Here is a 22,950-nt window from a genome sequence, read left to right as displayed (position 1 = left end):
ATACAAGTCACTGAGGAATGAAATAATTAGGAAGTGCAGGGAAGCTAAGACGAAATAGCTGCAGGACAAATGTGAAGACATCGAAAAAGAAATAATTGTCGGTAGGACAGACTCAGCATACAGGAAAGTCAAAACAACCTACGGTGATATTAAAAGCAAGGGTTATAAAATTAAGACAGCAACGGGAATTCCACTGTTAAATGCAGAGGAGAGAGCGGATAGGTGGAAAGAATACATCGAAGGCCTCTATTAGGAGGCAGATATGTCTGATGTGATAGAAGAAGAAACAGGAGTCGATTTAGAAGAGATAGCGGATCCAATATCAGAATCAGATTTTAAACGAGCTTTGGAGGACTTAAGATCAAATGAGGCAAAAGGGATAGATAATATCCCATCACAATTTCTAAAATCGTTGGTGGAAGTGGCAATAAAACGGCTATTCACGTTGGTGCGTAGAATGTATGATCTGGCGACATACCATCTGACTTTCGGAAAAGCATCATCCACAAAATTCCGAAGATGGCAAGAGCTCACAAGAATAGAAAAAAATTGAGGATGCGCTATATGACGATCAGTTTGGCCTTAGGAAAAGTAAAGGCACGAGAGAGGCAATTCTAACGTTTCGTTTAATAATGGAAGCAAGACTAAAAAAAGATCAAGTTCATAACATTTGTTGACCTGGAAAAAGAGTTCGACAATGTAAAATGGTGCAAGATGTGCGAAATTCCAAAAAAAGTAGGGGTAAGTTATAGGGAGAGACGGGTCATATACAATATGTACAATAGCAAAGAGGGAATAATACGAGTGGACGACGAAGAACGAAGTGCTCGTATTAAAAAGGGTGTAAGACGAGGATGCCCTACTGTTCACCCCTACTGTTCAATCGAGGACGCAATGATGTAAATAAAAGAAAGATTCAGGAGTGGAATTGAAATTCAAGGTGCAGGGATATTAATGATACGATTCGCTGATGACATCACTATACTGAGTGAAAAATGAATTACGTGATCTGCTGAATGGAATGAACTGTCTAATGAGACGAAGGTAATCAGAAGTAGTAGAAAAGAGAACTGCAAGTAAGTTAACATCAGTATTGATGGTCACGAAGTAGATGAAGCTAAGGAATTATGCCACCTATGCAGCAAAATAACCAATGACGGACGGAGCAAGGAGGACATCAAAAGCAGACTAGCACTGGCAAAAAAAAAGCATTCCTGGCCAAGGGAAGTCTACTAATTTCAAATATCGGCCTTAATATGAGGAAGAAATTTCTGAGAATTTAGGTCTGGAGTACAGCATTGCATGGTAGTGACACATGGACTGTGGGAAAACCGCAACAGAAGAGAATCGAAGCATTTGAGGTGTGGTGCTACAGACGAATGTTGAAAATTAGATAGACCGATAAGGTAAGGAATGAGGAGGTTCTGCACAGAACATGTGGGAAACCCTGATAAGGAGGACGGACAGGATGATAGGACATCTGCTAAGACTTGAGGGAATGACTTCTACGGTACTAGAGGGAGCTGTAGAGGGCAAGAACTATGGAGGAAGACACAGTTTGGAATACATCCAGCAAATAATTGAGGACGTGGGTTGCAAGTGCTACTCTGAGATGAAGAGGTTAGCACAGGAAAGGAATTCGTGGCGGGCCGCATCAAACCAGTCAGAAGACTGATGACCCAAAAAAATAAATCAACTGCAAGTACCAGTTTTAGGTGAAGTGATCTCTTATGTGTCGTTTACTGCAAAATTATTACCAATGCGTGAAAACTTCAGCAATATATCACTATACTCAGTGATAAAACAAAGCAGTAGACTTTTACCAGAAATATTGACCCTTAGACAATGTGCCTAATAGTGTATTTTAAATACGACAGAATGCCATCTTAGGCACTGTGTAACATTAAAACACTTGAAAATGGGACTTTAAAGCCGAAATCATGATCGTGTAAATATAACACTGCAAATAAAAAACGGTCTAATGGTGGTACTGACTTTAAAGAAACAAATACAAATGATACTTAATGTATTACGAATGAGGAAGTTTCCATTCCAAATATGGTTTTCACTAAATTACTTGAAAACTGGTAGAGGTAGCTTATTAGTGTCAGATATATAAGGTTTCTACGTGTAACTGAGGTCACATACGATATATTTAGCAACTTAAATTTTTCGTAAAAACGCGAGTTTGACCAAAATACTGCTCTAATCAAGCAGAGACATTATTATACTGACGCATACACTGACGAAAGTTTGAAAATGTTATTTTAATTATTAATTTCACTCTTAGATTATGGTGCAATCCTTAGAATGTAAAGCACATGTGCGTTATGATGATTCGGCGGTGTTAGTAGTGACCTGGGGTAAGCCTCGGCACACTCGCTCATCTCTGAACCTCTTCAATGATACAGCGCTTGTTTCGCCTCACTACGCCCCCCCCCCCCAACCGCCACCCTGTTATTTCCGTTCTTGCCTCTGCTAACGTCGTGCTGTGAATATTGTAGCAGAGTTAGCTCAGGCAGGGATGACGTTACGTCAGAGCATGTGCAGCCGTCCAGAAATTGGATCACAGTGTGGCAGAAATCATTTCTGTACCCGACATATTGGTTTCTAGTTACCGGAGACAGAGTGCTACAAAACCTGTTTCCGTCCATTTTGTCTGCTTACCAGCACAGCACTCGAAAAGAAGTGGTATTATTTGAATGCGACTCGCATTAGGAAAGAAAAGGCTTAATTGTAGTGTTAAATTTATAGCGTGCTATAGTACCTTAGCCACTGTCTGAATACGTTTTTATATATCTATGCAACCCCCTTTCCCATGAACTAAGCCGTGACGAGGCGCGTGGCTCAGTAATCAATGAACCAGACGACCAATGCGCGACAGTCTATTTGCAATAGCTGGTCGCTGTTAGGAGGATACTAGAAGCGAATTAGCCAGCAGTGTGGGAGAAGAGCTGAAAGAGAGGCTAATGGAGGTATTAATCTCAAAAGCAAAGAAGACGGATACGTCATTGTCTTCTGACAGGGGTACCTGGACGGTGCTACGGGTGGAGAAGACAGATGTCAGTATGGCAGATCTAGAAGAGAAGGCAATCCACCAAACAGAACATACACTACGTAATCAAAAGTATCCGGACACCACCAAAAACATACGTTTTTCATATTAGGCGCAATGTGCCGCCACCTACCGCCAAATACTCCACATCAGCGACCTCATTAGACATCGCGAGAGACCAGAATGGGGAGCTCCACGGAACTGACAGACCTCAAACGTGGTCAGGTGACTGGGTGTCAGATATGTCATACTTATTCGGTGTCAGTTATGTCATACGTCTGTACGTGTGACTTCTACACTACTGTTCATCCTCTTCCCGATGTGATAGTGAAGTGGAAACGTGAAGGGACACGTACAGCAGAAAAACTTACAGGCAGACCTCGTCTGTTGACTGACAGAGACCGCCGACAGTTAAAGAGGGTCGTAATGTATAATAGGCAGACATCTATCCAGACCATCACACAGGAATTCCAAACTGCATCAGGATCCACTGCAAGTACTATGACAGTTAGGCGGGAAGTGAGAAAACTTGGATTTCATGGTCGAGCGGCTGCTCTTAAGCCACACATCATTCGGTAAATGCCAAACGGTGCCTCGCTTGGTATAAGGAGCGTAAACATTGTACGATTGGACAGTGGGAAAACGTTGTGTGGAGTGACGAATCACGGTACGCAATGAGACGATCCGATGGTATGGTGTGGGTATAGCGAATGCCAGCTGCACGTCATCTGCCAGCGTGTGTAGTGCCAGCAGTCAAATTCGGAGGCAGTGGTGTTATGTTGTGGTCGTGTTTTTCATGCAGAGGCTTCCACCCTTGTTGTTTTGGGTGGCACTATCACAGCACAGGCCTACACTAATGTTATAAGCATGTTTTTGCTTCCCACTGTTGAAGAGCAATTCGGGGATGTCGATTGCATCTTTCAACACGATCGAGCACCTGTTCGTAATGTACGGCCTGTGTCGGAATGGCTACACGACAATAACATCCCTGTAATGGACTGTCCTGCACAGAGACCTGACCTGAATCCTACATAGTACCTTTGGGATGTTTTGGAACGCCGACTTCGTGCTAGGCCTCACCGACCGACATCGATGCCTCACATCAATGCAGCACTCCGTGAAGAATGGGTTGCCATTCTCCAAGAAACTTTCCAGTACCTGACTGAACGTATGCGTGCGAGAGTGGAACCTGTCATCAAGGTTAAGGATGCGCCAACACCATACTGAATTCCAGCATTATCGATGGAGGGTGCCACTTACTTGTAAGTCATTTTCAGCCAGGCGTCCGGGTACCTTTGATCAGATGCATATTGCATGTGACTTTCAACAAGTGGCTACGTGGTCTGCGTCTGTCTGTGTGTGGCTGCAGAAATTAGTAGCGCTTGTTAACAAAATGATCAGCTATAGAATACGTCTGGTCATATATTGGGCGGCCTGTGAGGACCCATCTGGCGATTCGATTAAAGATGTAACATACCTACTGGGGTTTTAACACCATTTCTTAATTTGCTTCCACCCAAGACATGATGGTAAACACTGAATGGTAATGTACTCTAGGTAGTAAACAAACTTCCATCATGGGAACCAATGGTGCACCTAGGCCATTGGGTTCTGGAGAGCCTAGAATATCATATAAGAAAGAGTCGGACCTTCCCACAACTTTTCGCATACGACCTAAAAAAACACCTACTAGGCACATGGAACATCAACACTTTACTAAAGTGTGGGAAGGTTGAACAACTGACCAATGTAATAAACAGACGCAACATATTTATACTTGTACTTCAGAAACTAGATACAGAGGACTATAAAGGAGGACTATAAAGTAAACCGGCCATAAATAATCAACAGAGCTTTCACACTCAAACCAAATCTAACACAATTCATCACAAATTTTGCGTCCCCCATGGGGGTGAATATAACTTATCTCGTTCAGATCAGCAAATAAGGCCATACCATGATAAATGCACATGCACCTACGAATCATCACAACAGAAAAAAATCACGAAGGAGTCGAACAGTTTTGGGAAACACTAGAAAGTAAGACATCAAAAATACTAGAGCATCACATAAAACTAGTCGTAGCAGAGTTCAACTAATTTTAAAGCAGCCTCAAGCGGATGACCCACCTTGAGAAGCGCCATCACTGCATAAAACTAAACAATACTTTAGCCAGCTGAAAAACAACAGAGGACCGTGAGAAGACTGGATATTAGCCGAGATTGGGGAATTGGGAGGGAACCGGGCAGCTGATTGATGGGAGAAGGGAAGAATACAGGAACAGTGGAAACAAGCCATAATCCATTCGGTACATAATAATGGTGACCGGACAAACACCAAGAATTAAAAACGTTACGTCACACGAGAAATCACGCAGGACAGGCGAAGTTTCAGGCTTCTCATCAGTACTCCAAAATTTCCTGTCCCACAGGAAAAGCCACTACCTAAGTGATGTCAAATGAACAGAGGCAAGCCAGCAGCCAATGCATGAGTCTCTGGGAAGATACAGTAGAGTCTCGATTATCCGGTCTTCGGTTATCAGACCTCCTGTGTTATCCGATCCACCCTTTCACCGCGCTGGCCGTGCGCCAACCGACGACAGGTCAGTGACTAACGTGTTGTTTGTTGATACTCAGTTCATTGTCGCCGTCTGCTACTCCTCAGTCGTCAGTGCAAACTTAGATCTGTAGTGGAGTGGACGTGTTGCACTTTGTTTATTGTAAAAATTTGTGGTGATGGCTTCAAAACGGATGAAGGTGGTCGTTTCAGTGGGAGAAAAACTTAAAGCTTTAAAAAGAATAGACAATGGAGAAACTTTATTAAAAGTGGTGCAAGATTATAACGTCGGGAAAACAACATTTGGAGATTGGAAAAGGAATCGCAATAAAATTGAGAAGTGTTGTTCTCAGAGAGCAACCTCGGCTGTTTTGGAAGATCGGAAAACAATGAAAAAATGTGATTATGAAAAAGTAAGTGAAGCTTTGTTCCTATGGTTTGCTCAACATAGAGATAAAGGTGTACCCATGTCGGGACCTATTTTGCAGGAAAAACCCTTAAAGTTTCGTAACGAACTAAACGTAGGTGAACCCGATTTCATAGCTAGTGTAGGCTGGCTCGATAGATGGAAGAAAAGATAGGGAATTCGACAACTTAATGTCTGTGGTGAAAACCTTTCAGCAAATTTTAAAGCTGTTCAGTTGTTTAGGAATAAACTTTACAAGATATTGGACAAAGAAAACTTAACAGGCGATCAAATTTTTAACTGCGACGAGACTGGTCTCAATTACAAAATGTCATCGGAAAAAACATTAGCGTCAAAGGCCGAAAAGGCAGCACCAGGCTACAAACGTAGCAAAGAGAGAGTGACAATTCTTGCATGCAGTAACGCCACAGCATATTTGGAAATGAAACTGTCTATGATAGGTAAGCCAAAAAAACCGAGAGCATTTAAAAATTTATGTAAAAATGCTTTACCGGTGAAACATTACAACCAAAAAAATGCTTGGATGACCTCAGACATTTTAAACAATGGTTTTTTAACGAGTTCGTGCCACAAACTGAAAAGTTTTTGAAAGGGAACAATTGGCCCCGCAAAGCCATGTTGCTTCTAGACAATGCCACTTGTCATCCTAATGAAGATGAAATTCAAGATCAAGATACAAAGGCCATGTTTCTGCCTCCAAATGTCACATCCTTATGTCAGCCTATGGACCAAGGGACCTTAGAGACACTGAAGAGAAACTACCGCAGAAACTTTCTTTCCTCTTTAATTAATGCTATGGACAAGGGAGAAGACATGCTACAGAAGTTGCGCCGTTTTAATTTGAAAGACGTAGCTTATGACGTGGGCCTATCTTGGGAGTGTGTTGGAGCAAATACAATTGCAAAATCCGGGAAAATTTTGCTACAGAAAAATCAAGAAAATTCTCCAGATGATGAAAATCTACAGCAGCAGACCGAACCAGAAAATACTACCCTGCTTTCATTGCTACGAAAAGTTCCTGGATGTGCTGACGCCACAGGAGGTGACATAAATGAATGCATTGTCCAAGATGAAGAATTTTAAGTGACAGATGACGAGACAATCAACATGGTAAACGAAAAAGAAGAAGACGAAGAAGCGGATGTAGTGGAGGAAAGTGGGCCCAAGATTTCTCACAACGAAGGACACAAGGCCTTAGAAACTGCTTTAAAATATGTTGAGCAACTGGAGGAAACATCGTCTACTGAGGTTTTACTTCTTAAGCGACTACGTGATTTAGCGGCAAAAAAAACGGCAAACAGCATACAAACAAAAGACAATTACTAACTTCTTCACACAGTAAATATGTATTCAGTCTAATTTTATTTGTATTGTATTAAATGTTTAACTCACTTGACCTACTTTAGTTTAATTTTTTTGTTTTTTTTTGTATTATTTTCCGTGTTATCCGACCTTCACGCTCATCCGACCTTGCCGCGGCCGGTTTAGGTCGGATAATCGAGACTCAACTGTAAGAAGAAAAGGACCGCACGTTATTCTTAGGATCCAAGCCGTCTATAATTCACGAAAGTCTACAATAAAAATACCTCAGCAATGACGACGTAATAAATTACACTAACGGGAAAGAATCGCTACACGAAAAAGTAATTAAAGTGGAGCAACGATATTTCCGCAGGTTATTGTAAGTGTATGATAAGACATTGCAAATGTTAAATTCTGGTACGCTAATGAGCCGTGTAACCACAAGAATGTTGAATGCAAGTATGCAAACGTGCATTCATTGTGTTATACGGGTGACAGACGTAAGTTAGTGGGGTGGAGTTCCATTCGTGATGCACTTGGTCGGGCAATACAGGGACGGTTAATGCTGGTCGTAGATGACACAGGAGTTGTCGTCTGATGCCCCATACGTGCTCGAATGGAGAGACAGATCAGGCGATCTAGCAGACCACTGCAACATATAGCACTCTGCGGTGCATGCTGGGTTGCAATAGCAGTATGTGGAAGAGGAGTGTCCTGTTGCGCAAGACCGCCTGGAATGCTGTTCATGAATGGCAACACAACGGGTCGAATCACCAGACTAAGTACAAATTTAAAGAATGGTATCATCACGGAGGTGCTCCTCCTATCAAACGAAATCTCGCCTCAGATCATAACTTCAGGTGTAGGTGCAGTGAGTCTAGCAAGCAGACAGGTTGGCTGTAGGCTCTTGACTGACCTCTTTCTAACCAACACACAGCCATCACTGGCACCGAGGCAGAACCGACTTTCATCAGGAAACGCAACTGACCTGTCCTCGAATGAGATCTCGCTTTACACCACTGTCGCAAATGGCGTGTAGATCGACAGCCTTTCAAGTTGTTTGGTTCATATTTTGCTTAGAGTGGTTATTATTCCCTTCGCTGTTTTTAGACCCCAATTTCTGGTCCGCAGCTCGTGGTCGTGCGGAAGCGTTCTCGCTTCCCACGCCCGGGTTCCCGGGTTCGATTCCCGGCGGGGTCAGGGATTCTCTCTGCCTCGTGATGACTGGGTGTTCTGTGATGTCCTTAGGTTAGTTAGGTTTAAGTAGTTCCAAGTTCTAGGGGACTGATGACCATAGATGCTAAGTCCCATAGTGCTCAGAGCCAGCCCAATTTCTGAAGACATAGTACTGTTCGTATACTCGTCCTCAGTCGATATTTTCCATCGTTGTGCCGTTGATCGGTCGGAAGGGAATTGGTTAAATTGTTGGTCGGTCCTTGGGCCGTCCATAGTTTGGGTTGCCATTAGATTATTTAACTTCACCTCTTGGCTTCCTGTCTCACCTCATCTTACGTTTGAGCTACCTTCTCAGGATGGCCCTTGGAATACTTCTCAGCACCACTTATTCTGTTCGTTTTAGATTATGATTTTCATTTTAGTTTGAAGTATTGTGCAAGGCCTCCAGCTGTGTATTAACTCATTTCTTTTCAAATTTTACATAAAGGCCTTCAGCTGTGTTAAAACTAAAATTTTGAAGATTGATTTTATTTAAAAAAATATTTTTTTCCTAAAAATTTGTTCTATCTGAAATTGTTTGTAATCCAGGCCCTAAGCCATTAGTTGTTCGTTGTGTTATGTGTGGCCTTCAGCTGAGGATTTACCTGAACCCCTTTTTAATAAGGCCTTCAGCCATGTGTATTCTTTAAAGGAAAATTGTTTATAAAAAGGATGGGGTTTATTTTAAATTGTTTGTCTTTTTGTTCTGGCCTTCAGCCGTTGTTTCAAATTTGTTTGTGACCTTCAACTATGTGATAAGTTAATATTTCTTTAATTAGGTTTTGAGCCGTTCTGCTATAAGTTTAAAAGAAATTTCCTGGTTAGAAAAAATTGTTTATTAATGTGTTTTAATTATAGTTGTCCTTCTGACGTTTAGTGTAGGCCTTCAGCTACTAATTGTTTTCAACTGCATGTTTCTTTTTTTTTAATTTAATTGCTTTCGATTTCTAAGACAGGCCTTCAGCCGTTCTTGTTTTTGGTGTGGTTTTGGACCTTCAGCCTAGGAGGCATCTCAAGTTTTCTTAAAGCAGGCCTTCAGCCGTATTGCCCGATTGTGATCTTTTAAAGCAATGTGCAAATAAGTGGTTCTTACAAAATAAAGTTGTGAGTAGGATTGTGCAACTCACAGTGACTGTTTATGGCCTCATTCATAATCGTAATCCTATCCTGTCCTCTCTCTGAGTACTTACCAACGAGGTTTCAATTTGATGTAGAATCTCGCCTTTCAACTTTCCTTCACACTGCACAACGCTTCTTGCCGTTGCGACTTCCTTTTCTGTCTGTGTATTACATGAACCGTTAATGAATTAGAATTAGATGAGAGAGTACTGGAAAAGAAGAAAAGAGCAACAAATACAAAATTGAAATTGGCACGTGGTCCTCAGATGGCCCATCGGAGAAGAGAAAAAAGTTATTAACAACGTTATGTGGAATAAATTCAAATATTTTCTCGTTATCCATCCGTTGTGCTGCGATATAGTCACGCCGCACGTCGACATTTTTCACTTTTTTATTCTGGGAATGTGATACGGCCGCGGCTGTCGCTGGACGTGATATCGGCAGACAGGAGATATTTGACCTCGTTGGAACGTGGAGAGCCCTTCCGGCCGGGCGTCCGAATCGTGATAAACGAGTTGTTAATCCGGCCGCCAGCTGACGCCCCGGCTATCGATGCGTCGACAGCGCGCCTAATCCCGGGCGCAGTAACCGCAGCGCCAAACGAGGCGTTTCGGCAGGTCGGCCGGCGCGCGCCCTCAGGAACCCAAATAAATTGCGGGCGGGTCGGCCGGTGGCCCAGGAATCTGTTGGCCGCCGAATCCGCGGGCTCTAACTCAATTTGCGGCGGCACTTAATTCGTTTTATCTGCCGCCGTAAATCCCGGCCCCCGCTCTCCCTTGCAGCCCGCAGTCGGTGACCCAGAGAACAACCTCCGTTCTCTCTATCCGTCCCCTCTCGCCCTCCTGCAACTTCTCGCCCCTCCTCCCACCTACAAAGAGGAAGAACTGTGCCACATTCACTGTTTTGCCGTACATCAATCTCAAAGATTTCACCGTACATTCTTTGCTTACTATCATAATTTTCTGATTGCCTCCATAGCTGGCCTTACCTATTGGTTTTATGCAACCCGCAATACCTTCAAAAACACACATGAGATTTTCATATTCTCCCACCCACTATAAGCAAACTGTTAGTTCTACAGCAAAAATGAACAGGACCTTTTTTGTAGGACCTTTAATGTACTTTGTGGTGGTGGTGTAACACATTTCTCCTGGATGCCACAGTTTTCAAGTTAATCAAGAAAAACGCATTTCATGGTCAATTCTTTTTTTACGTTGTTCTTGAATAATTCAAATGGTTCAAATGGCTCTAAGCACTATGGAACATAACATCTGAGGTCATCAGATCCCTAAACTTAGAACTACTTAAGCCTAACTAACCTGTGGGCATCACACACATCCACGCCCGAGGCAGGATTCGAACCTGAGACCGCAGCAACAGCGCGGTTCCGGACTGAAGCGCCTAGAACCGCTCGGCCACAGCGGCTGGCCTTGAATAATTCTAAAACTCCGCCATCTAACGAAAGAATATCCCAGTACAAAATTTAACTACATTAAATTACCAGCAAAAAAGGTCCTGCCATTTTTTTCTCTAGGGTCAATAATAACATGCTACAGAATACGAAAATCTTGCACATGGTTTTTTGAGGATTGAGTGAAACAAACTGGTAGGGGCAGCTCAATCAGCCTGTGTAAATGCTTTAAGGAATAAGAGGGGTGATCATAAAATGTTTGAAACGTCCCCTTTTGTACTATTTATGCATGACTGTGCTTAAACTGACACACAATATTTTTAGCGCAACGCAATCTGACTATCAAAGATCCCTGCAAAAGAATGGCCCTGACTAACATTAAACTATACCTCTCACAAATCACTTACCTCACAAAAATCTTCGCTGCTCAAGCTACTGAAATACAGCGAGCGCCACTACTGCCAGCTAAATAAAAGATTCAAACTATGGAAGGCACTAACTACTGATAGGGATAGTTAGCAAATGAAAGATATTAATAGAGAACAAACAATGTATTTACCTTAATATCATCACAAGTCATAATATATATATCAGTTCATGACAAATTACAAATCTCCGCCATCTCTCTCCCCACATTCACCACTGCTGGCGGCTCACCTCCAACTGCGCAACGCTACGCGCTGTTCACAGCCAGCTGCCGCTGCCCAACACTACAATGGCGAGTATTACAACAATGCAAAGCAGACACAGACTGCCCACAGCACAGCCAGTGATTTTCATACAGAGGTGGCGTTACCAATGAAAAAACCTAAACAGCCTACTTACATAGCCCCCATGCTCCCCACAAAAATTTTTACAAATAGGATTGGGCAGTGGCCAATACAGAATTGAAAAAAATTTTTCATAATTACAATAACAAAGAAATCAAATGCACACACTTATTGATACAACGTTGGTCAAAAGCTAAAAATTTCTCACAGTCCATAAAGACAGTCCACATTGTTCATCACAGTAAAATAGTGTTTTTCTCAAAGTCTGAGCAGTAGAAGAAAATGCACACGGAAGTAGTGGATTTCCATGCAGTCTTGAAGAAGTAGTGTTGTCCTTCCAACGGAAAGTCAGTGCTGACTCTCGACATGCTGACAGGTAATGGGCCACAATAGAGCAAACCCACTGCAGAGTCAGTCGAAGTTTTGATGAATATTGGTAGGTAGGTCATCACAGAGCAGACCCACTGTAGTCCTGGTAGAGATTACGGTATTGGTGGGCCACCAGAGGTGCAGACCCCACTGCAGTCCTTGTAGAAATAATGGTATTGATGAATCATCAAAGATGTAGACCTACTGTAGTCCTTGTAGACACGGCCAGCAGCCATCTGTTGCGACTGTGCAGGTGCACAATCACCATCGAAGAGTCTTGCGGAGAATATAGCAAGTCCATAAACCACCCCTTGTCCACTCACAAAAAATTTGTTTGACATGTCCTTAGAACCAGCAATGCTGTTATCCAGTCCCTTGCGGAATTATTAACACATGTGCAAACACTAACAGTCCCAACTTCTCACATATTGTCCATATACTATGACCAACAGAAACGTGTGCAGTGAAATGTAACTTACAAGTTAATAATATCATGAACTGGTGACAATTACAATTTTATAACAGAAGAATACAATAACAAAGGTACAAAATACATCATTAAAGAACATAACAATACAGATAACATTTGTAGTACAGGCTTTACAAAAGAATCGAACTAACATAGACATCAGTGTTACAGGAATTATGACACGAGTACTTACATAAAAGATCAGAATAACTTTCGAAACATCAACTTCACACATAAGCATTTAAACAGAATGAATAATGTCTAATATCTTTACAAAGTAAATAACATATTATTAATGCCAATTATATTTGATGATAACAGTATTCCTCATCATAGTGAATGTAGCTTAATATTAAAAGAGGGAAAAATTCTATGAAACTACACAGAGACAGGAAGAAAACAACTACACAAGGGTACACAAACACATAGTGGGATAACACCAATAGGAAAGGACAGGGTTCGTTTTCAGTGTAACATTTGGTACTGCAGTCCAACCCAAAACTTCATTCTATAGATCTTTCGTCTTATTTCAACCTTTGGTTCCCCCAAAAAAATCTTATCCAAGCATGCTTTCTGTATTCTGTTCATATTTCTTTCAAAATAATTATTTCTGATTGTACAATACTCATTTGGGCCCAAATCCTTTTTATATAACTTCGCAATGCATTCTTTACCTATTCTCCATAGTCAGTTTCTCATATAGTCTACCCCCTCTTAAGCTAACTTAAATCTACTGAGCTCAGATGCTAAACTAAGGGACGAGGCAATGCAGCAGCACGTAAAACAATTATTATAAAAAGCAATGCAAAAAATGCAAATTGGCAAAGCTAGCAGCATAAATGAGCAAAAGTCAAATTCAATAACACTATGCCTGGCAAACAGCAGCAACTTATACCTAAACATGACATAGCGCAAGCAGAAAAAATATTACACTAAAATGGCCATGTCTAATACCTATGTCACATCTTAACATTAGAGTGATGCATCACAATTTATTCTACAAAAGAAATTACCAAGTACTTGAAAAGAAAATTATGTGTTACTGTTATTAGTTCCTTCTTATTGTTCTTTCCTTTCCAAGTGCTCCTTTTTTTTTAAAGAATGTGGATCATAAAATAATTATTTAATAGATCTGTTGACAGAAAGTGTTCACATTAGCAAATGCATTTCATTTTATAAAAGCAATGCTGCAACACAGCTGAAAAACAGGTATCAAATGAAATAAGCAGTTACGCAAACCAAAGCATAAAAATATCATTCAATAGTCATGTGACATTTCATAAGTTAGTAGAAATTCTCTCAACTCTCGTAGAAAGACGCTTGTCGTAATCAGGTGTGCAGATGTACGAATATTTCCCATCAATTCATAAGCATTTCAGTAATTAGCACAAAGTGCGAGTAATCATATGTTTTCAAGTAACGAGGGTGTCGCATTAGCGATGAAAGGCACACCCTAATGGCTTGTTCTCCAGGTGTTTGACACGTCCCACGTCCCCTTTTTTTTCTACCTGTGCCGCTGAAAAGGGCTCGCAATAATGGCTTTTTCTCCAGGCGTCTGACACAGCTGGGTGCCCGCGACGCATTACGTGCAGGTGGTCACTTAACTTTCTTACGGAAATATTTACCGCTACAGTGACAGCCTCACATAAAAATATTTCACAGGTCAAGAATTAGCGTTGCAAATCTGTAGAAACAAAATCCTATGAATATAACAGTGTCCAAAAAATGTTCAGTGGCATTGTGATACATTCACACATGATTCACACATGTCATAACTCTTAAAGTACGATTCTTGGTTTCCAACATCCTTTTTCACAAGTCAAGAGTCCCTACCCACTATTCATTACTCCTTACCTTATTACGCATATACGTATCCATCGACACTCGTCAATATTTCGTCATTATAAATATGAAACATAATCAAATAACTCATATAGCCTCAGCCTATTAATCGTAAACATACCTCAGCAGCATAATACACATCGTCGTCGTAAAAATAACTTCATAACACCTCGGTCAAATTTCAAAATCGTCGTAGCTTCCTCCAATAATTAAAAAAATTCTCTGCTCATGTCAAAAGTGTCATCTGCCTCAAACGTACTTTAAAAATCATAATCCCTTTACCAAATACATCATTCAAAGCTCTCATAGTATCACAATGGTTCCAAAAAAATATGAAGAGTTCACACAGTACAGACAAAATACAATTTCGTAAGTGTGAAGTTATCCAACGGTGTAATTACGTAAACATGTGTCACTGATGTAGTAAAAATAAATGTTTGTCTCTCTCAGTTAAATGATCAGATAGCTGTGTAAATTGTGTGTTAGAGAAATATGGTACCGATGTGTAAAGTTGTATAAGCAAATACCATATTAGCTAGGGTTCCTTGTGGTTGCCACACACATGGTACACAAAGTAAGCATGTACCCCCCTGAGGATTAATGTAATTATACCCTCAGGTGCTACAGATTATTGCAATGGAATGAAATGTATCACGGAAAAACTTTGTATCATTGTGTTTCAAATATCTTTGAAAATAAATGTTTTTAGTACAAAATTGATCACTCAAATACGTGTCCTGTAGCGCTAAATGTGCGTCTTGTTGCAACATAATCTCTGTGGAAGTGTCGTAGTTATCGTCCTCCGAAAGCTAAGTCCTGCAGAAGTCAATGTACTGACCTCATGATAAACAAAGTGAAATGCTTTGCGTATAGATATCATACTTATTACGCTTATTGCCGTGATGAAGAAAGTACTGTGCTGTAACGTATTGTTGTGCTACAGAAAAGGCTGTCTCCTTGTAGCTATACCATAAAAGTTACTACTAAAACATGTTTTACTTTCCAGAATAATACAGAAAAACTGTGCAGATATAAAACAGAAACACCGCAAAATCAACATTGTAAATTGTCACTCATTAGTAGCGTCGTGATAAAATCGTGTAGCTGTCACATAAACTAACTATTGTCTCATCTGGTATCTCACAGAAAGTACTTTAAATCCGGAATGTATTTTCAAGTAAACCAAAATGTTGCATTAAAATCTCATTAGCAGTACTGGTAAATGTTCTAAGTATGTGAGCTTTATAGTCGTTACGTAATCGTGCAACAAACAAGCAAGAATGCACACACACAATAACACTGTGTCGTCTGTCCACAATAACAATGCATTCGTAATTTCTGTTTAAATAATTTCTCTTGGTTCTTGGCTGGATATTTAACTTCAAACATTGTTGCATGGTAACAGTTTCTAAAGCATACTAGTTACGTGAAGTGAAACGTTTTATGGCAAAGACAAAGTTAAAAGACAGATTATCTGTCAATAAATGGTTTTACATGTGAAATGTGGTGTAAACCTTTACTCTTCCTAGTACACAGAGTTTCAACTTCAACACAATTATCATGTGGTATACGTCGGATTCTGTAAGGTCCATTGTAAACTAGAAAGAATTTGTGACTCAAGTGTTTCTTCTTATGTGACAATGAATGAGCTTTAATGAGAACTTTCTGACCAATATACAATTTCTTTGCATTTGCTTTACCGTGTAGTTTTCTCCTTTTGTCTGCTGCAGATTTTATATTTTTAAGAGCCAAATCAATTGTGTCTTTGTGTCGAAGTTTACGTGTATTTGGGAAAGGTACAAGCTCTCTGATTCTGTTCGGTGGTTCTTCATCCTTTAGTACAAGAGTAGGTGGTAAAGCAGTGGAATCATGAGGCATTTCATTCAGCACATTTTGAAATAAAATCCGTTCAGACGGGTTACAATGTGGTGAGTACAATGAAATAAAAACAGGTTTGATTTTATGGTTGCGAAGCATGCGTGACCAAACAGCAGATCTGAATTGCGGTCCGTTATCTGAAATGACTTTACTAACGTGTCCAACTTCACGTAAGAAATTTTTAACAAAGGCGTTGGATACAGACCGTCCAGTGGCTTTACGTAACGGTGTGAAAGAAACAAATTTTGAAGTAAGTTCAACAGCGACTAGAACGTACGAAAATCCATTAGATGTTCTGACAAGCGGTCCCAAGAGATCAACAGCAGCAAATTCTTTTAATTTAGAAGGAATGATAGGAAACAACGGAGCACGATGTGAGACAGTAGATGGTTTCGCCTTTTGACAAAGTTTACAAATAGACAAGACTCTTCGAATTCTTTTTTCCATATTGTTAAAATAACAAGTCGTTCGAAGAATATGATAACATTTTCGTGGACCAAAATGTGCGTAGCTGAAATGAATGTACCAAATGAGCTTATTAACAAAATCGTCAGGAATGCAAAGTATCCATAGCTTGTCATCAACAGTGCAGCGTTTGAACAGTATGTTGTTTCTAACCAGATAATAATGCCGAATCTGTGTGTGTGTCTTTTCATGCCATTTGCTCTTGATGTCTTTCCAAATCGGATCTTTATCTTGTTCATGAGCAATGTCCTTTAAAGATGTGGTGATGAAGTTTTCAAAGGCGACTTTCTGAATGTAAAGAATACTGAAATTTTTCTCGAGGTTGCCTTCTGTGTTACTTTTCTCAAGCCCAGCCGGTGCGCGTGACAGTGCGTCCGCAACAATGTTCTCCTTGCCGGGAATGTAGACTATTGTGAAGCGGAATTCTTGCAGAAACAATGCCCAACGTTTTAACCTGTCATGATTTAATTTTGAGGACATAAGAAATTGTAATGCACGATGATCACTGTATACTTTTACGTGCTTACCAGAAAGAAAGAAACGGAATTTGTTAAATGCCCAAACGATAGCTAAAGCTTCTAATTCAGTAACGGAATAATTTTTTTCAGATTTTGTTAGCACTCGGCTAGCAAAAGCAATGGTTTTCTGAACGGTAGTGTCATTTTCTATGGCTTCTTGAAATAAATGGGCACCAAGACCGACTTTAGAAGAATCCGTGCTAAGGCAGAAATCTTGTGACAGATCTGGATGAGCTAAGATTGGCGCGTGAAGTAACGCTTCTTTCAAAGAATTGAATTCCAATTGTGCTTGTTCGTCCCAGTTCCAAATAGTATTTTTTCCAGTGAGAGAACAAAGTTTTGGTGTAACAAGAATTTGCATATTCAGAAAACGACGGTAAAAATTTACGAGACCTAGAAAACTGCGGACTTGTCTTTTTGTAGATGGAACTGGAATGGCTCTGATTGCTTCTAACTTTTCAGGATCCGGCTGAATGCCTTCAGAAGAAATAATATGTCCCAAAAACTTCACTTTTGTCCTACCGAATTCAGACTTTTCCAAGTTAACTGTAATTCCAGATTCTGCAAAAATATGTAACAAACTGTTGAGAATGCGATTATGTTGTTCCCATGAAGCTTCTGCTATCAGAATATCGTCCACATATAAGGTGATGTGACGTTTTAAGAACTCAGGTAATATGGAATTTAACCCACGAATGAATGCTGCCGAAGAAATGTTCAAACCAAAGGGAAGTTTCCGAAACTGATAACAAACGCCGAAACAAAGGAAAGCTGTGTATTTTCTGCATTCTGGATTAAGTTCGATCTGATAAAAGCTGGATCTGAGATCAATGGAAGACAACACTTTTACACCATTAAAATTTTGAAGAAGTTCTTCCATCGTCTGCGGCCTGTCTGTTTCAGGAATAATGATAGTATTGATTTGTCTCGAATCTAAGACAAGTCTGATCGATCCATTTTTCTTCTCAACAACATGTAACGGATTGTTGTATGAGCTTACTGCAGGCTCAATAATGCCCTCGTCAAGCATAGATTGTATTTCTGTTCTAACACGGTCCCTATAATGTGCTGGAATTACGTATGGTCTAACACAAAATTTAGTATGCTCACGAACACGAAATTGGTATTGAAATCCCTTGATTGTTCCTGTTTTGTGAGTAAAAACTGTGGAATGTGCTTGTAAAATTTCAAAAAGGTCCTGCCTATCAGTGTCATTACAATTCTCAATTGCTTGAATTTTATTCTGAATTAACTCATTAATTTCAAATATGCCGTCGATGTCATCCCTGTCAGTACTTGCAGAGTTATTGTTAGTGTCAAGTTCCGTCGAAAATTCCGAACTGTTGTCTAACAGAAGGTAAAGCCGATTAATTTCCTCGTCATGGTTTGAGAGCCAATCTTCAAATTTCAAAGCTACTGACTTACCTTCTTTTTCTAAACTTATTTCAGCATCGTGAAAGCTTAAGATTGCTTTGTATTCATTTAAAAAGTCTACTCCCAGTATAATTTCCGTCGACAATAATGGAACAATAAGAAAGTTCATAGAGAAGCTGTGGCTTTGACAAAAGAATTCTAAGTTGGTTTGTTGGCGTACATCTACACTTTTTCCAAAGATTGCACCTTGTAATTTAATCTTACGTAACGGAAGTGTGGGGCAATCGTTCGATTTGTTGCATTTGCTAAAGGCTGTTTCACTGATTACTGAAATGGGACTGCCAGAGTCAAGTACTGCCGTAAATTTTGTCATTTACTGTAATGTGAATCACAGGATATGCAATGTTGTTATGTTTTATGTCGTGTTCCTGGAGTAAGATGTCCCTAATGTCTTCCATTTTTACGTAATTACTAGCTACGGCAGCTGCGTCGTCAGGTTCATAAGTATGTTTTGTGGCTGCCAGCGGTGTGAGTCATTGCCTATTGTCTCTTTGTTGGCGCGCGTCGTTATTGGGATTTGGAGACCTAACTTCTACAAATTCACCTCCTCGAGAGGGCCCTGCTCTGTTTAAATCTCGCCAGTTCTGATGCAATTCAGGTCTGTCGTTACGATCATATCGTCTGTCGTCATGTCGGTAGATTTGATAGTATCTTTCTTGTCGGTCACGTGGTGGAGAATTTCTCCCTGAATCGTAACTGCGCGCTGGACCGTTGCGTCTGAAGTTATTCTGTCTCCCTTGATAATAATTATTTTGGTTCCCATATTGTCTGTTTCTCTGATTGTCTCTGTGATAGTCATTACTGCGGAGAGGTGATCTTTCCCTGTAATTATTACTACTCTGCCAACGGTTGTCATACGGGTGGTGTCTGTTTTGGTCACGATATGTGTTGTGAGAATAGCCTTGTCGTGTCCAGTTATTATTTCTTTCATCGTGGAATTGTGACAGATGTGACCTGTAATTGTTGTGCTCCTGTTTCCGCGTTCCCCGATTGTCAGTGTCAATTTCCAGTTCTTGTAACAGACCCTGAAATGCTTCAATGTCATCTTTGCAGCGTCCTGCTAAAATAATATGTCGTAAATGTTCAGGCAATTTGAGTAAGCAAATGCGGATGAGTTCTGAGGGGCTGTATGGGTTTGATAGATATTGATTCTTATGCAACATGTCTTCAAAATATTTGACAAGACTGGAAAATTCAGATTGTTCAAAGTGTTTCATCATCATGATGCTATGTTTTACACGGTCTTGTGTAGCTTGAGACCAATACGCTGAGAGGAAGGCATGATAAAAATCTCCTTCACTGTGACAATCGTGAATGACCGATCGCATTCTTACACCTGGTTCATTCTCTAAGTAGCCACACATAAATTCTAACCTGTGCTCCAATGACCAGTTGGGAGGGAAACAATGAGAGAATTGATGGAGCCACGCTTGTGGATGAATGTCGTTGGCAGAATTCTTAAACGTTTTGAATTTACGTGTAGTAATGAACAGCTTATAGTCAAAATCATCGTGTCTGCGAGTAGCATCTCGGTCATAGTTACGTCGTGTCGGCGGTTCCATCTCAAAATTCGGTGTACCTTGCCAATTTCTTTCATAATTACCGAAATGCCCTGTGTTATTATTTTGTGGCTTTTGCGTATTTCTAAGTTCCTCTTCCCGTGTTGGAGCGCGAGTGTCTTCTGAAATACGTAATTCTTGTATTACCTGTGTCAGCTGATCTTGTACTTCCCGGATTTCTCTTTGGTGTTGCGTATCAATTTGATTCAGATTTTGTTTCAGTTTCCTAATTTGTTCGCTCTGTTCTGTGTCATTAAAGACTACCGGTTTTGCGTCATTCAGATTATCATCTACCTTCGTAGATAAATTATTTAGCTGATCCGAAAGTTGAACTACTTTCTCTGATAATGAACACATTTCCTCAGTGTGTTTTTCTGAACCAAGTTTCAGAGTGTCCATTTGTGTTGAAATCGAATCTACTGTGTCCTTTAAGTTATCCTGAGTTTTTGCAAGTTGCGTAACCGAATCGGTAGATGCAACTGAGTCAAATTTAGCTTGCAAGGTCTCATGATTTTCATGAACAATAATTTGCAGTTCTTTTATGGCTGCTTCGTGATTCTGTAATGCATTTTCATGCCGCGAAAAAATAGGTTGAAAATGCTCACAAATTTGTGTTTTTACGTCATTACAGACTTTTTGACATTTCGATTCAATGTTATGTAACTCAGTAGTTAAGTCTTCACGTGTTTGTTCAAGAGTTTGTTCCAATGAGTCTAACTTTTTAAGATTTTGTTCCACTGTGTCTAACTTTTTGAGATTTTGTTCCACTGTGTCTAACTTTCGAAGATTTTGTTCCATTGTGTCTAACTTTTGAAGCTTTTGCTGTGTTTGTCCCATTTGCTGTATTAATTGTAATAACAATGCACTGGTGTCTGGAACATGTTCCTCAGTGCTTTTCGGCAGTGAATTTGCACCGGCAACATTCACATTTTGACAAGCAGAAAATGTCTCTTGACTTATTTGAGAAAACGGTGAGGAACCAAAACCTGAATCTACAGTATTTGCGAGATTGTTTCCTGTCATTTCGGATTCCTGAGGCGAGCTGTTGCCGACCGATCGTTCGATAATGCGTCCCTCTTCACTAATTGTTTCACTGTCCACGCCATTGTTTGCCGCCCGCTCCATTTCCCTATGCACAGTTACCAAATTACTACTTTGAATGTCTGTTAATTCATTACTCTGCGGCGCTAACACACTGCTTTCATCTTCACTGTCATTTCTCAGTTTACTTTGGAGCCTAGTATTACGTTTTTCACACGCCATTATTGTCACAATATTTCACACGACAACACAGAAAAGCACAATTTGAAGAGCAAAAATAAGAGAACACATTAACATAACACTGAAAAAATATCTAGTTAATTGCACGCGCTGCTGAGAAATACTTGGTGTAAAACTGCATGCATGCTACAACTGTTTTACTGTACCACAATGAAAGACTGCAACTACAAAGGAAATTCTCTCTATAATTACGCGCTAGCAATAAACAAAATCTACACTAATTACACAAACTACAAGAAAAAAATCAGAAGATTCCAGTGAGGTATCCTAGGCTAAGGGTCGACATATGAAACGTCCCCTTTTGTACTATTTATGCATGACTGTGCTTAAACTGACACACAATATTTTTAGCGCAACGCAATCTGACTATCAAAGATCCCTGCAAAAGAATGGCCCTGACTAACATTAAACTATACCTCTCACAAATCACTTACCTCACAAAAATCTTCGCTGCTCAAGCTACTGAAATACAGCGAGCGCCACTACTGCCAGCTAAATAAAAGATTCAAACTATGGAAGGCACTAACTACTGATAGGGATAGTTAGCAAATGAAAGACATTAATAGAGAACAAACAATGTATTTACCTTAATATCATCACAAGTCATAATATATATATCAGTTCATGACAAATTACAAATCTCCGCCATCTCTCTCCCCACATTCACCACTGCTGGCGGCTCACCTCCAACTGCGCAACGCTACGCGCTGTTCACAGCCAGCTGCCGCTGCCCAACACTACAATGGCGAGTATTACAACAATGCAAAGCAGACACAGACTGCCCACAGCACAGCCAGTGATTTTCATACAGAGGTGGCGTTACCAATGAAAAAACCTAAACAGCCTACTTACATGTTGACTGTCACCCCGAAAATCATCATCAGCCAATTCATTCGCATGGTAAAGTGGCCCTTTGAGTCAGTGTACAACATAGGATCTCAGCAGGTTTGTTTCCCTTATGTCGATCTTGAACGTTCTGTTACTAATTCAATTTTCAATTCCGTCTCTGTGCCATTCTTTAGTAATCTACCCCCCCCCCCCCCCCCCGGTCTTTTTTGGTAAATTGGCTCCAATATCGTACAGCCGTACAGGTTGTTTATAAATTAATTGTATAAAAGTAACCCTTAATTGCGTAAAAAGGTAAATAACTTACAGAAATGTTTGATATAGTGCTAAATGCAATGTATCTATAAGTTTGATGTACAAATGTTCAATGTGGCTACCTTTTGTAAAATGACAAATGTCCCCCCTGTAATCATTTTCCTGCCAGTTCCTACAAA

Source organism: Schistocerca americana, chromosome 9 (assembly GCF_021461395.2).
Source record: "Schistocerca americana isolate TAMUIC-IGC-003095 chromosome 9, iqSchAmer2.1, whole genome shotgun sequence".
NCBI lineage: Eukaryota > Metazoa > Arthropoda > Insecta > Orthoptera > Acrididae > Schistocerca > Schistocerca americana.
The sequence above is the reverse complement of the archived record's forward strand: the minus strand, read 5'-3'. Positions refer to the sequence as shown.